This window comes from Bos grunniens, chromosome 29 (assembly GCF_055505025.1).
Source record: "Bos grunniens cultivar Pamir isolate PY7600 chromosome 29, Bosgru_T2T1.0, whole genome shotgun sequence".
NCBI lineage: Eukaryota > Metazoa > Chordata > Mammalia > Artiodactyla > Bovidae > Bos > Bos grunniens.
Window position 1 is genome coordinate 23910831 of NC_141193.1, and position 11637 is coordinate 23922467.

Consider the following 11637-nt stretch of genomic DNA (forward strand, 5'->3'; position numbering starts at 1 on the left):
TCAATTTATTCATCTTTCAAATGGAAAAAATACAAAGGCTTACCTAGAAAGAACACCGTAAACATAAAAGTTATCTAATATAAAGCACTGGGCACAGTGTTTGATATTTTATACTATCTCAATAATAATATGTTATTATTTTATGATGATCATTATAGTTATTCTTGTTGTCATTTGTATTTCTTTGTACCTCACTGGAGCTTCTTTAATTCTCAAAATCTTTGACTTTACCCTTGATATTTCTCCATAAATAGTTAATATAACACAAACTCAAAGGAATTAGCCTGGAGGCAACTTGGGAAAAGTATTGTATGGGAAAATGATCCTTAATTTCCAAAACTTTGAACAGTAAAACTGAAAGATTATGTATCTCAGCCAACATATATAACGTATATATACGTTATATACGTATATAACACCATGGCATTGAGTCTATTCATCTACATTTTCCACTGTCCAGAATTTTCCTCAGGGTCAATTTGACATCCTTATTCCACAAACTATAGATCACAGGATTCATCATGGGCACAGTGCAGGTATAAAACACAGAGGACACTTTCCCTTGGTCCATGGGGCTCACAGATGATGGCTGCAGGTACGTGAATGCTGCAGATCCATAGAAAACAGCAACAGCCAAGATGTGGGAACTGCAAGTGCTGGAAGGCTTTGGACCTGCCCTCTGTGGAGTGGATGTGGAAGATTTTGTGGAGGATGAAGACATAGGAGGTAAGAGTAGGTAAGGCAGGAATCAGGACATTGAAAGAACTTCAGACTAGAGCCAATAATTCGTTGAAATAAATGCTAGGACATGATGGCTCCATAAGTGGAAAAATATCACAGAAATAATGGTTAATCACATTGGCCTTGAAGAAATAGAGTCTCAGCATAAGGCAAGTATGGGATGTTGATTAAATGATTCACAAGATGTAAACTGCTGCTCTGACCTGGAAGCACTTATAATAAGACATGATGGCATTATAAAGCAAGGGGTTAGAGATGGCAACATAGCGGTCATATGTCATTTCAGCAAACATATAACTCTTTGCAATAATAAAAAGAAGAAAGAAGTAGAGCTGAGTCATGCATTCAGGGTAGGAGATGATATTTTTTTCTCTCACAAAGCTCACCAGCATTTGGGGGTAATGACAGTGGACTGACAGAGATCAAAAAGTACGCATTGCTGAGGAAATAGTACACGGGGGTGTGCAGGTGAGAACTGACCCCATCAGTGTGATCATGCCCTGGTTCCCCATCACGATGACCATATAGATTCTTAGGAAGAGAAGGAAAAATGGGCAGCTGGAATTGTGGTTGTTCTGTGAGCCCAGTGAGGATGAACTCAGTCAGTGAGGAGTGATTTCCAGAGTCCATTTTCTTCTCAGCAGGTTTTAAGTTTAAAAAACAGAAAATGAATGTACTTGTGTGTGTGTGTGTGTGTGTGAGAGAGAGAGAGAGAAAGATTTATGCACATATGTGTGTGTGTGTGTGTGTGCTTGTCTGTATGAGAGGCAGAGAGTAATTCTGTAGAGATTATTCTTAATATCACATCAGAGGACATATATAATGAAGTGAAATTTCCAGTATATCCTGCTACTGTAGGCAAACAATTATTCTGATTGAACTAGGACAGAAATTATAAACTTCAAGAACGTTATAATTAAGTTACTTCATGAAGTTTAAGAGAAGCAACAATTTATGAATTTTTAAAGCCAGTCCAAAGGAATACTTCTAGTATTGTTTCTGAGTACTCATCTTTTCTTCAAGTTTCTATGTTTTTATATTAATATCATGCATGTTGAATGGCATAGAATTTTCCTTTCATTTATAATAAGTAATAGCAGTGCATGCTTTCTATAATTAATGCATAGAGGATTCACAAGTCTGTGGAAAGTAGTTATATTAGTCAGGGCTGTCTTTTTTAATAATATCTCAACTGAAAATATCTGAAGACCAGTATCATTTCACCTGAGATCTGATGTTTTCATGTCCAAACTTCCTTCTCCCTGGACTTTGACCACACAGGGCAGAGATGTAACTGCTTGGCACACACTATGTTTATACCTCAATAGGTTTTCCCACTCCAGGAACCATTCTTTCTTATTCTAATTTGAATAATCTTAGGGGTGAGAGTATAGTGGCCAAAATGCAAGTCATGTACTCCACCACTGTGAACAGGGCATAAGTGTACTAAGACAGATCTATGCAAAGCATTAAGCATTTGGTAGGCCAACATGGAAAAAGCAAGAGAGTTCCAGAAAAACATCGATTTCTGCTTTATTGACTATGCCAAAGCCTTTGACTGTGTGGATCACAAGAAAATGTGGAAAATTCTGAAAGAGATGGGAATACCAGACCACCTGATCTACCTCTTGAGAAATTTGTATGCAGGTCAGGAAGCAACAGTTAAAACTGGACATAGAACAACAGACTGTTTCCAAATAGGAAAAGGAGTATGTCAAGGCTGTATATTGTCACCCTGTTTATTTAACTTATATGCAGAGTACATCATGAGAAACGCTGGACTGGAAGAAACACAAGCTGGAATCAGGATTGCCGGGAGAAATATCAGTAACCTCAGATATGCAGATGACACCACCCTTATGGCAGAAAATGAAGAGGAACTAAAAATCCTCTTGAGGAAAGTGAAAGTGGAGAGTGAAAAAGTTGGCTTAAAGCTCAACATTCAGAAAACAAAGATCATGGCATCCGGTCCCATCACTTCATGGGAAATAGATGGGGAAACAGTGGAAAGTGTCAGACTTTCTTTTTCTGGGCTCCAAAATCACTACAGATGGTAACTGCAGCCATGAAATTAAAAGACGCTTACTCCTTGGAAGGAAAGTTATGACCAACCTAGATAGCATATTCAAAAGCAGAGACATTACTTTGCCAACAAAGGTTCGTCTAGTCAAGGCTATGGTTTTTCCTGTGGTCATGTATGGACGTGAGCGTTGGACTATGAAGAAGGCTGAGCGCTGAAGAATTGATGCCTTTGAACTGTGGTGTTGGAGAAGACTCTTGAGAGTCCCTTGGACTGCAAGGAGATCCAGCCAGTCCATTCTGAAGGAGATCAGCCCTGGGATTTCTTTGGAGGGAATGATGCTGAAGCTGAAACTCCGGTACTTTGGCCACCTCATGTGAAGAGTTGACTCATTGGAAAAGACTCTGATGCTGGGAGGGATTCAGGGCAGGAGGAGAAGGGGACGGCAGAGGATGAGATGGCTGGATGGCATCACTGACTCAATGGATGTGAGTCTGAGTGAACTCTGGGAATTGGTGATGGACAGGGAGCCCTGGCATGCTGCGATTCATACGGTCGCAAAGAGTTGGACACGACTGAGTGACTGAACTGAACTTAATGGATAAAGACTGTATGAGATATATATGATTTCTTATCAGTTCAGTTCAGTCGCTCAGTTGTGCCTGACTCTTTGTGACCCCATGAACCTAAATATTTTTTAAAATGAAATAAGAAAATTATCCAGGTCTTTCTAGTGCCAGAAACTATCTTAGGTCCTGCAGATATGGGGATAACCTTTATGAACATTACAGTTCAGAGCATTGTGGACAATAAGTAGGTAACTACATACCCAAAATAATAAATGGCATTGTAAGAGGCATACTGGTTTGAGCAGTGTTGCAAAGCATGAAGGAGTTCTTAACTCAGATTTTAAGCTCTGGTAAGGATTTTGAAATAAGAGAACTGAAAGGTTGTTGCTGAACCATGAAAGACACCAGGATACTTGGTCTCCAGAGGAGAATTCAATCCAGGGCCAGAGATGTGGCTTGATTGCTCAGAGCTTTTGGGCAATAAAGTTTTATTAAAGTATAAAAGAGAGAAAACTTCTGACACAGACTTCAGAAGGGGGAAGGGGAATGCCCCCTTGCTAGTGTTAGCAATGGAGTTATATACCTTTTAATTAGTTATTGTCTGGTCACAAAAATATTCTCTTAAGCATTTTCTTCACGGCAACATTGACATCTTTATTCCTGAGGCTGTAGATCAAGGGATTCAGCATGGGCATAACAATAGTATAAAACACAGAGGAAACTTTCCCTTGGTCCAGGGAGCTCACAGATGTTGGCCGCAGGTACATAAATGCTGTAGATCCATATAAAATAGTGACAGCTGAGATGTGGGAGCTGCATGTGCTGAAGGCTTTGGACCTGCCCTCCGTGGAATGAATATGGAGGATGCTGGAAGTGATGAAGATGTAGGAGCTAAGGATGGTCAGGATGGGGGCAAAGATGTTAAGTGCACCAAAGCATAGAACCAGTAATTTGTTGACATAGGTACTAGAGCAGGAGAGCTTTAGGAGGGGCAGAAAATCACAGAAATAATGGTTGATCACATCTGATTTGCAGAAATGAACCCTAAGCATGCAGCCTGTGTGAGAGAACGCACATACCAATCTCATCATATACACTCAAAAATGAGGGAGAAACAGGCCTGATGGGACATGGTAATATTATACAGCAAGGGGCTACAGATGGCAACATAGCGGTCATATGTCATTGCAGCCAACAGGTAACCATCTGCAATAATAAAAAGAAGAAAGAAAAAGAGCTGAGTCATGCATTCAGGGTAGGAGATGATGTTCTTCTCTGTCATAAAGTTCCCCAGCATTCTGGGGGTAATGACAGTGGACTGACAGAGGTCAATAAAAGACAAGTTACTGAGGAAATAGTACATGGGGGTGTGCAGGTGAGAACTGAGCCCGATCAGTGTGATCATGCCCAGATTCCCCACCACTGTGACCACATAGATTACCAGGAAGAGAAGGAAAAGGGGCAGGTGGATTCATGGCTGTTCTGTGAGCCCAGCAAGGATGAACTCAGTCACTGAGGAGTGATTTTCTGCTGCCATTTCCATCTGCATAGTCTCTGGAGGGGAAAGAGAAAAACATGGTCATTGGAGAGAATTCTTTTTTTTTTTTTTTTCATTTGGAGTAGAGTGTTCCATATAAATGATTCACTGTTTAGGCATCCTTTTGACCTATATAATCACTTAACTCTGGGTCTATTTATGGAAGCACAGTACATCTAAATCCAATATTTATAAAGCCTCATTTTCAAATATAATAAATATATTTTCTATTAAAATATTTAGCCATGTTTATCATCATTAAAATGTGCATGGCAGCTGTATGCATAACAATTAAAATTGTAAATAATTTAAATTTATGTTCAGCAACGGATGAATAGATGAGTGAGTCATAGTATAATACATACATACATAAAATATGCAGATCCATATATGTACATATGTATGTGTACATATAAATATAGATAAACATATACAGATGGCATCTATATATGGGATTTAAAGTGACATTCAGAGTCTCTTAATTCTTCACCTTCAGCCACAAACTGCCTCATCTGTCTACCCCATGATGCCATATCATTTTTTACCATTTTCTATGTGTGCCATAAAAATCAACCCTGAATATCCATTGGACAGTGTTGTTGGTGAGGCTGAAGCCCCAATGCTTTTGCCACCTGATGTGAAAAGCTGACTGATTGAAAAAGACCCTGATGCTGGGGAATATTGAAGGCTAAAGGAGAAGCAGGTAGCAGCTGTCTGTCTTTGTATATATATTTTTTTCACATGAAATAATCCTACCAACTCTCTTTTCTCGGTTGTATGCTAAATAAGTTCTCTTTTCTTTTCAATCTTATTTAAGTTAGAAATCATCATGAAAACATTCTCCAACACCTTGTAATTGTTTTAACCTTCCTACTTAAAGTTCAGAAAACTGTCATTTCTAAACAGCACATTTTTAGACTTGAGATATGCTTTAAGTCAGATGATACACCGAATCAGACTTATTCTCCTCTGTGTAACAAGTAATTGCATAGTGTTCAGGATATAAATGGGATTTTATACATAATTCCATGCATGAACATATGAGGAATATTTGCCTGAATTTTCACATTAGTATTTCCAGACTTAATAGTCTCAAGTCACAGATGTGAGATGAATATACTCACCTTTCTTCTTGCTGGAAATCTCAACACCAAATTTAATTTGCAACATGCTTCCTTTGACTCAGAAGATAGCTCTGTATTGGTGTCAGGAATGATAGGTACCCAGCTTTCTGCTGTCTTTAGTGTCGAGAGGGCCAGCACAGCCCAGGTCTCAGAGCCCCTTTTGAAACCAATCTGCATCACAGGTCAGCATCTCTAACTCTGTCTTAGTGTATGTTTCTTCAGCTTTAAGGTAGCAAACATCTGCACCTTTCTCAGTTCTCCCCTGAGTGGTTGTGATCACTGTGCTATGAAGGTGTGTCCTGGATTTCATATATGCCAGGCAATAAATATGTTATGTATGTTAGTTGCTCAGTCGTGTCCGACTCTTTGCAACCCCACAGATTGCAGCCCACCAGGCCCCTCTGTCTAGGAGGTTCTCCGGGCAAGAACACCGGAGTGGGTTGCCATTTCCTTCTCCAAAAGGAACTATAGAAGAAAGAAAGTGAAGTCACTCAGTCGTGTCCGACCCTTTGAGACCTCATTGTAGCCCACCAGGCTTCTCCATCCGTGGAATTTCCCAGGCAAGAGTACTGGAGTGGGTTGCCAGTTCAAATACTCTCCAAGGATTTCCATTTCTCAAGAGGCAAGCTCTTGAGAAAAGAAGCAGTTGCAGTTGACATGTCCACAGTTGTCTAATTTTTCACTTCAAGAGGGATTCTCTGTCAATCCTAAACTCATCAATTAGTGATTAAGATTTCTTTACAGATTCACCTGGATATTTTTTCAAAATCAGATCTCCATCCAGCAGTTCTGAGGAGCATTTGAGGTTTTGAGATTCTGCATCTCATACAATCTCCTAGCCAGAGCTACTAATTCCCAGTCCACTCTGTGAATAAAAGGTTTTAAAGGATTGGGCAACATTCTGACAAGTTATCTTAATATTAACATGGCAACAAATTTTAATATGATGAGGTAAATCATTTATCCTTGTACAAAAATGTATTTAATCAATTTTATATGTAAATACAAAATATACATATTAATTCAAAGTCCAATCTATATGCTATTGGATTTAAAGTTATGGGGTAAGAATTCAGAATATTAACTTAATTTTTTACTTTTTTAGGTGCTCACTATTAATGATTCTAGTTGCTAAGTTACATATATAAAATATTTTATTAGGCACTTATGTTTCATGTTACTTCTATTCTTATATATTATATTTTCACTTTTTGTTCTAAAATAGGAAAATTGGAACCATACTTAGAAATGATTGTATCAAGATAATTGCACACTCAAGTCAGGAGAGATCTTATAGTTAAATATAAGAAGAGTCAGTTACTTTTACCAGTTTATACTTGTGTTACATTGAAAATGAAAGTCACTCAGTTGTATCCAATTCTTTGCGACCCCATGGACTATGGGTTCATAGAATTCTTACAGGCCAGAATACTGGAGTGGGTAGCCTTTCCCTTCTCCATGGGATCTTCCCAACCCAGAGATCAAACCCAGGTCTCCTGCATTACAGGCGGATTCTTTACCATCTGAGCCACAAGGGAACCTAGTGTTTCTCAATTTTATACTCATTTAAACTCATTAAAAAATTATCAGGGGAGTTTTTTCTCTTTTTTTTAATTTCAATACTGAGGGTGAACTCTATGCCAATCAAGTCAAAATTTTAGGGTGTGAGGTCAGATGTCAATATTTATCAAAAACTTCTCAACTTTTAATGTGCATGGAAATAACCTAAGGATCTTGATCAAAAGCAGATTCTGATAGTAAGTCTCGTGTATGGTTTGAGACTATACATTTTAAATAAAATTTCTCAGATTTTTGCCACTATTTCTCATCCGTAGACCACTCTGAGGAACAAGGTTCTAGAGGACCTTTTGTTTTGAATACCTCCCACTAGAGTTCTTTCAGATTCAAGGAAAATCCACCATGCCCATGCATCAAAAATCTTTTAGCTTTGGATTTTCTGTGGCTGCAGGATTCTGACATGTTTGGAGAAAAATACTGTGTCGGGAATGCCACCTTATAAGTGAACAGACTACAACTGAAGTTGCTTCAGTGTGCCAAATAAAAGAAGTGAGAAAGAGAGTTGGAGTTTGGTAATGGTCAGATATAGAAAGAATGTAAACAAGAAGTAAACAGATCATTTCTATAATTATTCAGAAATTAAACATATGAAGATACCCATAGAGCCATTCTTTCAGTTCTGACAGGGTTTATGTATGATTTAGCTGATTTATATATATATATATATACACATATTCTGACTATATATAACAGACTAGGAATCATGCCTAAGATAGAAGTTGTAATTGTAACCATTTTAACCTTCTTTTATAGTACTGATGTAAATTAAGTCAAATAATATGAAAATAATAAGACAAATAATATGAAAATTAAGTCAAATAATATGAAATAATTGAAAATGAATGTTTGACATTGATGAATGAGTGGATAATGAACTACATGGGTGGTAAATAAAATTATGTTTTATATATATATATATATATATATATATATATAGCCATATATTTGGACACTACAGGTGAATAAGGCAGCACACTACCCAAAGAACTTTGATCTGTCAGTAATGAGTAAGACGCTTTGAACTGAGAAGAGGCAGAAGACAACTGAGTATCTAGAGTTTCATGTGAATTTATAGCTACCAGATGTTAATGACCAGAAGTTAAAAAGGAGCAATATGAGGGGAGAGAAGTGATGTTTCCAAGATAAAACTGACAAGAAATGGCAATTGTTTATAATTTATGTGGCAAAAGGGTGTGAACCTCATGAAAGTAATACAACTTACATAATTTGGGGTTATTATGAGTAGTTTTTTTTTTTTTTTTTTAGTAGAATGTTATATATTTTTCTTTTTTTTTTCTTTTTTTTTTTTTTTAAATTTTTGTTTAATTAGTATACATGTGTTCCCCATCCTGAACCCTCCTCCCTCCTCCCTCCCCATACATCCCTCTGGGTCGTCCCAGTGCACCAGCCCCAAGCATCCAGCATCGTGCATTGAACCTGGACTGGCATCTCGTTTCATACATGACATTTCACATGTTTCAATGCCATTCTCCCAAATCTTCCCACCCTCTCCCTCTCCCACAGAGTCCATAAGACTGTTCTATACATCAGTGTCTCTTTTGCTGTCTCGTATACAGGGTTATCGTTACCATCTTCCTAAATTCCATATATATGCGTTAGTATACTTTATTGGTGTTTTTCCTTCTGGCTTACTTCACTCTGTATAATAGGAGTAGTTGTTAACGTAAATTTATTGTTGTAGTTTAATGGCAAGATTGTGTTGGATGGACGCTTTGCAACCCTGTGGACTGTATCCCACAAGGCTCCTCTCTCTGTGAGATTTCCCAGGCAAGAATACTGGAGGGGTTGCCATTTCCTTCTCCAGGGAATCTTCCCCACCCAAGGACTGAACTCACGTCTCCTGCGTTGGCAGCTGTATTCTTTACCATTGAGCTACCAGGGAAGCCCCTAGAGATAATAATGTGTTGGGCTACTTGTGTAAAATTGTTGGCATTAAACATGATAATTTGAATCGCTTTGATTAGTCTTACTATAAGTTTCTGCAGTCACTCTGCATTTGATCTTTTTGCTTGATCAACACAAGTTTGAAATATTTTGATTATTTTCATTAAATCAAATGAAATAAAATCAAAAATCACATTGGAGAGATCTAGTGAAAAGCAATACAATCTCACAGGAGATAGAAACTTAATGTGTAGAAAGAAATTACCTGGAAGGCCTTACACTTACCCACAGTAACCTGGGGCCAATAGATTACTTTGGGTATAATCACAGTTCTTGGAGCCAGACATTCTAGTCTCTGTCTTTATTATGTTTGAGACTATGGCTATTTACTCAAATTAAACAAGCTTCAATTTATTCATCTTTCAAACAAAAACAATACTAGGGCTTGCCTTGAAAGAATATCATAAATATTAAAGAAAGTTGTCTAATATAAAGTGTTGGGCACAGAGTTTGATATTTTATACTATCTCAATAGTAATATGTTATTACATTATGATGATCATCATAGTGATTCTTGTTGTTTGTATTCTTTTTATAGTACACTGGAACTTCTTTAATTCTCAAGAGTCTGTGACTTTATTCTTGATATTTCTCCTTATATAGTCAATATAACACAAACTCAAAGGAATTAGCCTGGAGGGAATTTGGGGAATGTATTGTATGGGAAAATGATCCTGAATTTCAAAAATTTGAACAACAAAGTGAAAACATTACATATCTCAGAAAAGGTATTTTTGATATGACACCAACGTTGAGTCTATTCATCTACATTTTCCACTGTCCAGAATTTTCTTCAGGGCCAATTTGACATCCTTATTCCACAGACTGTAGGTCCGAGGATTCAGCATGGGCACAATGCAGGTATAAAACACAGAGGACACTTTCCCTTGGTCCATGGGACTCACAGATGAAGGCTGCAGGTACATGAATGCTGCAGATCCATAGAAAACAGCAACAGCCAAGATGTGGGAACTGCAGGTGCTGAAGGCTTTGGACCTGGCCTCCGTGGAGTGGATGTGGAAGATTTTGTAGAGGATGAAGATATAGGAGATAAGAATAGTTAAGGCAGGAATCAGGATTTTTAAAGAGCTGCAGACTAGAGCCAATGATTCTTTGAAATAGATGCTAGAACAGGATAGCTCCATGAGTGGAAAAACATCACAGAAATAATGGTTAATCACATTGGCCTTGCAGAAATAAAGTCTCAACATAAGGCAAGTATGGAATGTCAATTGAATGCTGCAAAAGATGTAAACTGCTGCTGTGAGCTGGAAGAACCTATAATAAGACATGATGGCATTATAAAGCAAGCACTTACAGATGCAGCATAGCAGTCATATACCATTTCAGTCAACATACAACTCTCTGAAATAAAAAAAAGAAGAAAGAAGTAGAGCTGAGTCATTCACTCAGGGTAGGAGATGATATTTTTCTCTGTCACAAAGCTCACCAGCATTTTAGGGGTATTGTCAGTGGACTGATAGAGATCAATAAAGGACAAATTTCTGAAGAAATAGTACATGGGGGTGTGCAGGTGAAAACTGATCCCAATCAGTGTGATCATCCCCTGGTTCCCCATCACCATGACCACATACATTCCTAGGAAGAGGAGGAAAAGGGGCAGCTGGAGTTGTGCCTGTTCTGTGATCCCAGCAAGGATGAACTCAGTCACTGAGGAGTGATTTCCAGGATCCATTTTCATCTCAGCAGGTTCTAATTAAAAAAGCAGAAAATGAGTGTACTTATGTGTGTGTTTGTATGTGTGAGAGAGAGAGATTTATGCATGTGTGTGTGAGAGAGAGGAAGAGAGGTTTATGCACATGTGTGCATGTGTGTATGAAAGAGAGAGAGACAGAGAGTAAATCTGTAATCATTCTTTATCCTTCATCAGAGGAAATACATAATGCAGGGAAATTTCAAGCATCTCCTACTACTCTAGGACAAACAATGAATCTGGTTGAACTAGAATAGAAATTATAAACTTCAAGAACTTTATAATTAAGAAATTTCATAAAGTTTAAGATAAACAATTTATGTATTTTTAAAATCCATCAGCATGAACATTTCTAGTATTATTTATGAGTACTCTTCTTTCCTCCAAGT

General features: G+C 37.8%; 3 pseudogenes; all 3 read right to left on the minus strand.

The window, feature by feature from the left end:
• Nucleotides 1-436: 436 nt before the first annotated feature.
• Nucleotides 437-1371, minus strand: LOC147342339 (olfactory receptor 8G3-like; annotated as a pseudogene).
• A 2564-nt stretch (nt 1372-3935) lies between these two features.
• On the minus strand, nt 3936-4891 carry LOC147342340 (olfactory receptor 8G1-like; annotated as a pseudogene).
• Nucleotides 4892-10295: 5404 nt separating this feature from the next.
• LOC147342341 (olfactory receptor 8G3-like) lies at nt 10296-11230 on the minus strand (annotated as a pseudogene).
• Nucleotides 11231-11637: the final 407 nt, after the last annotated feature.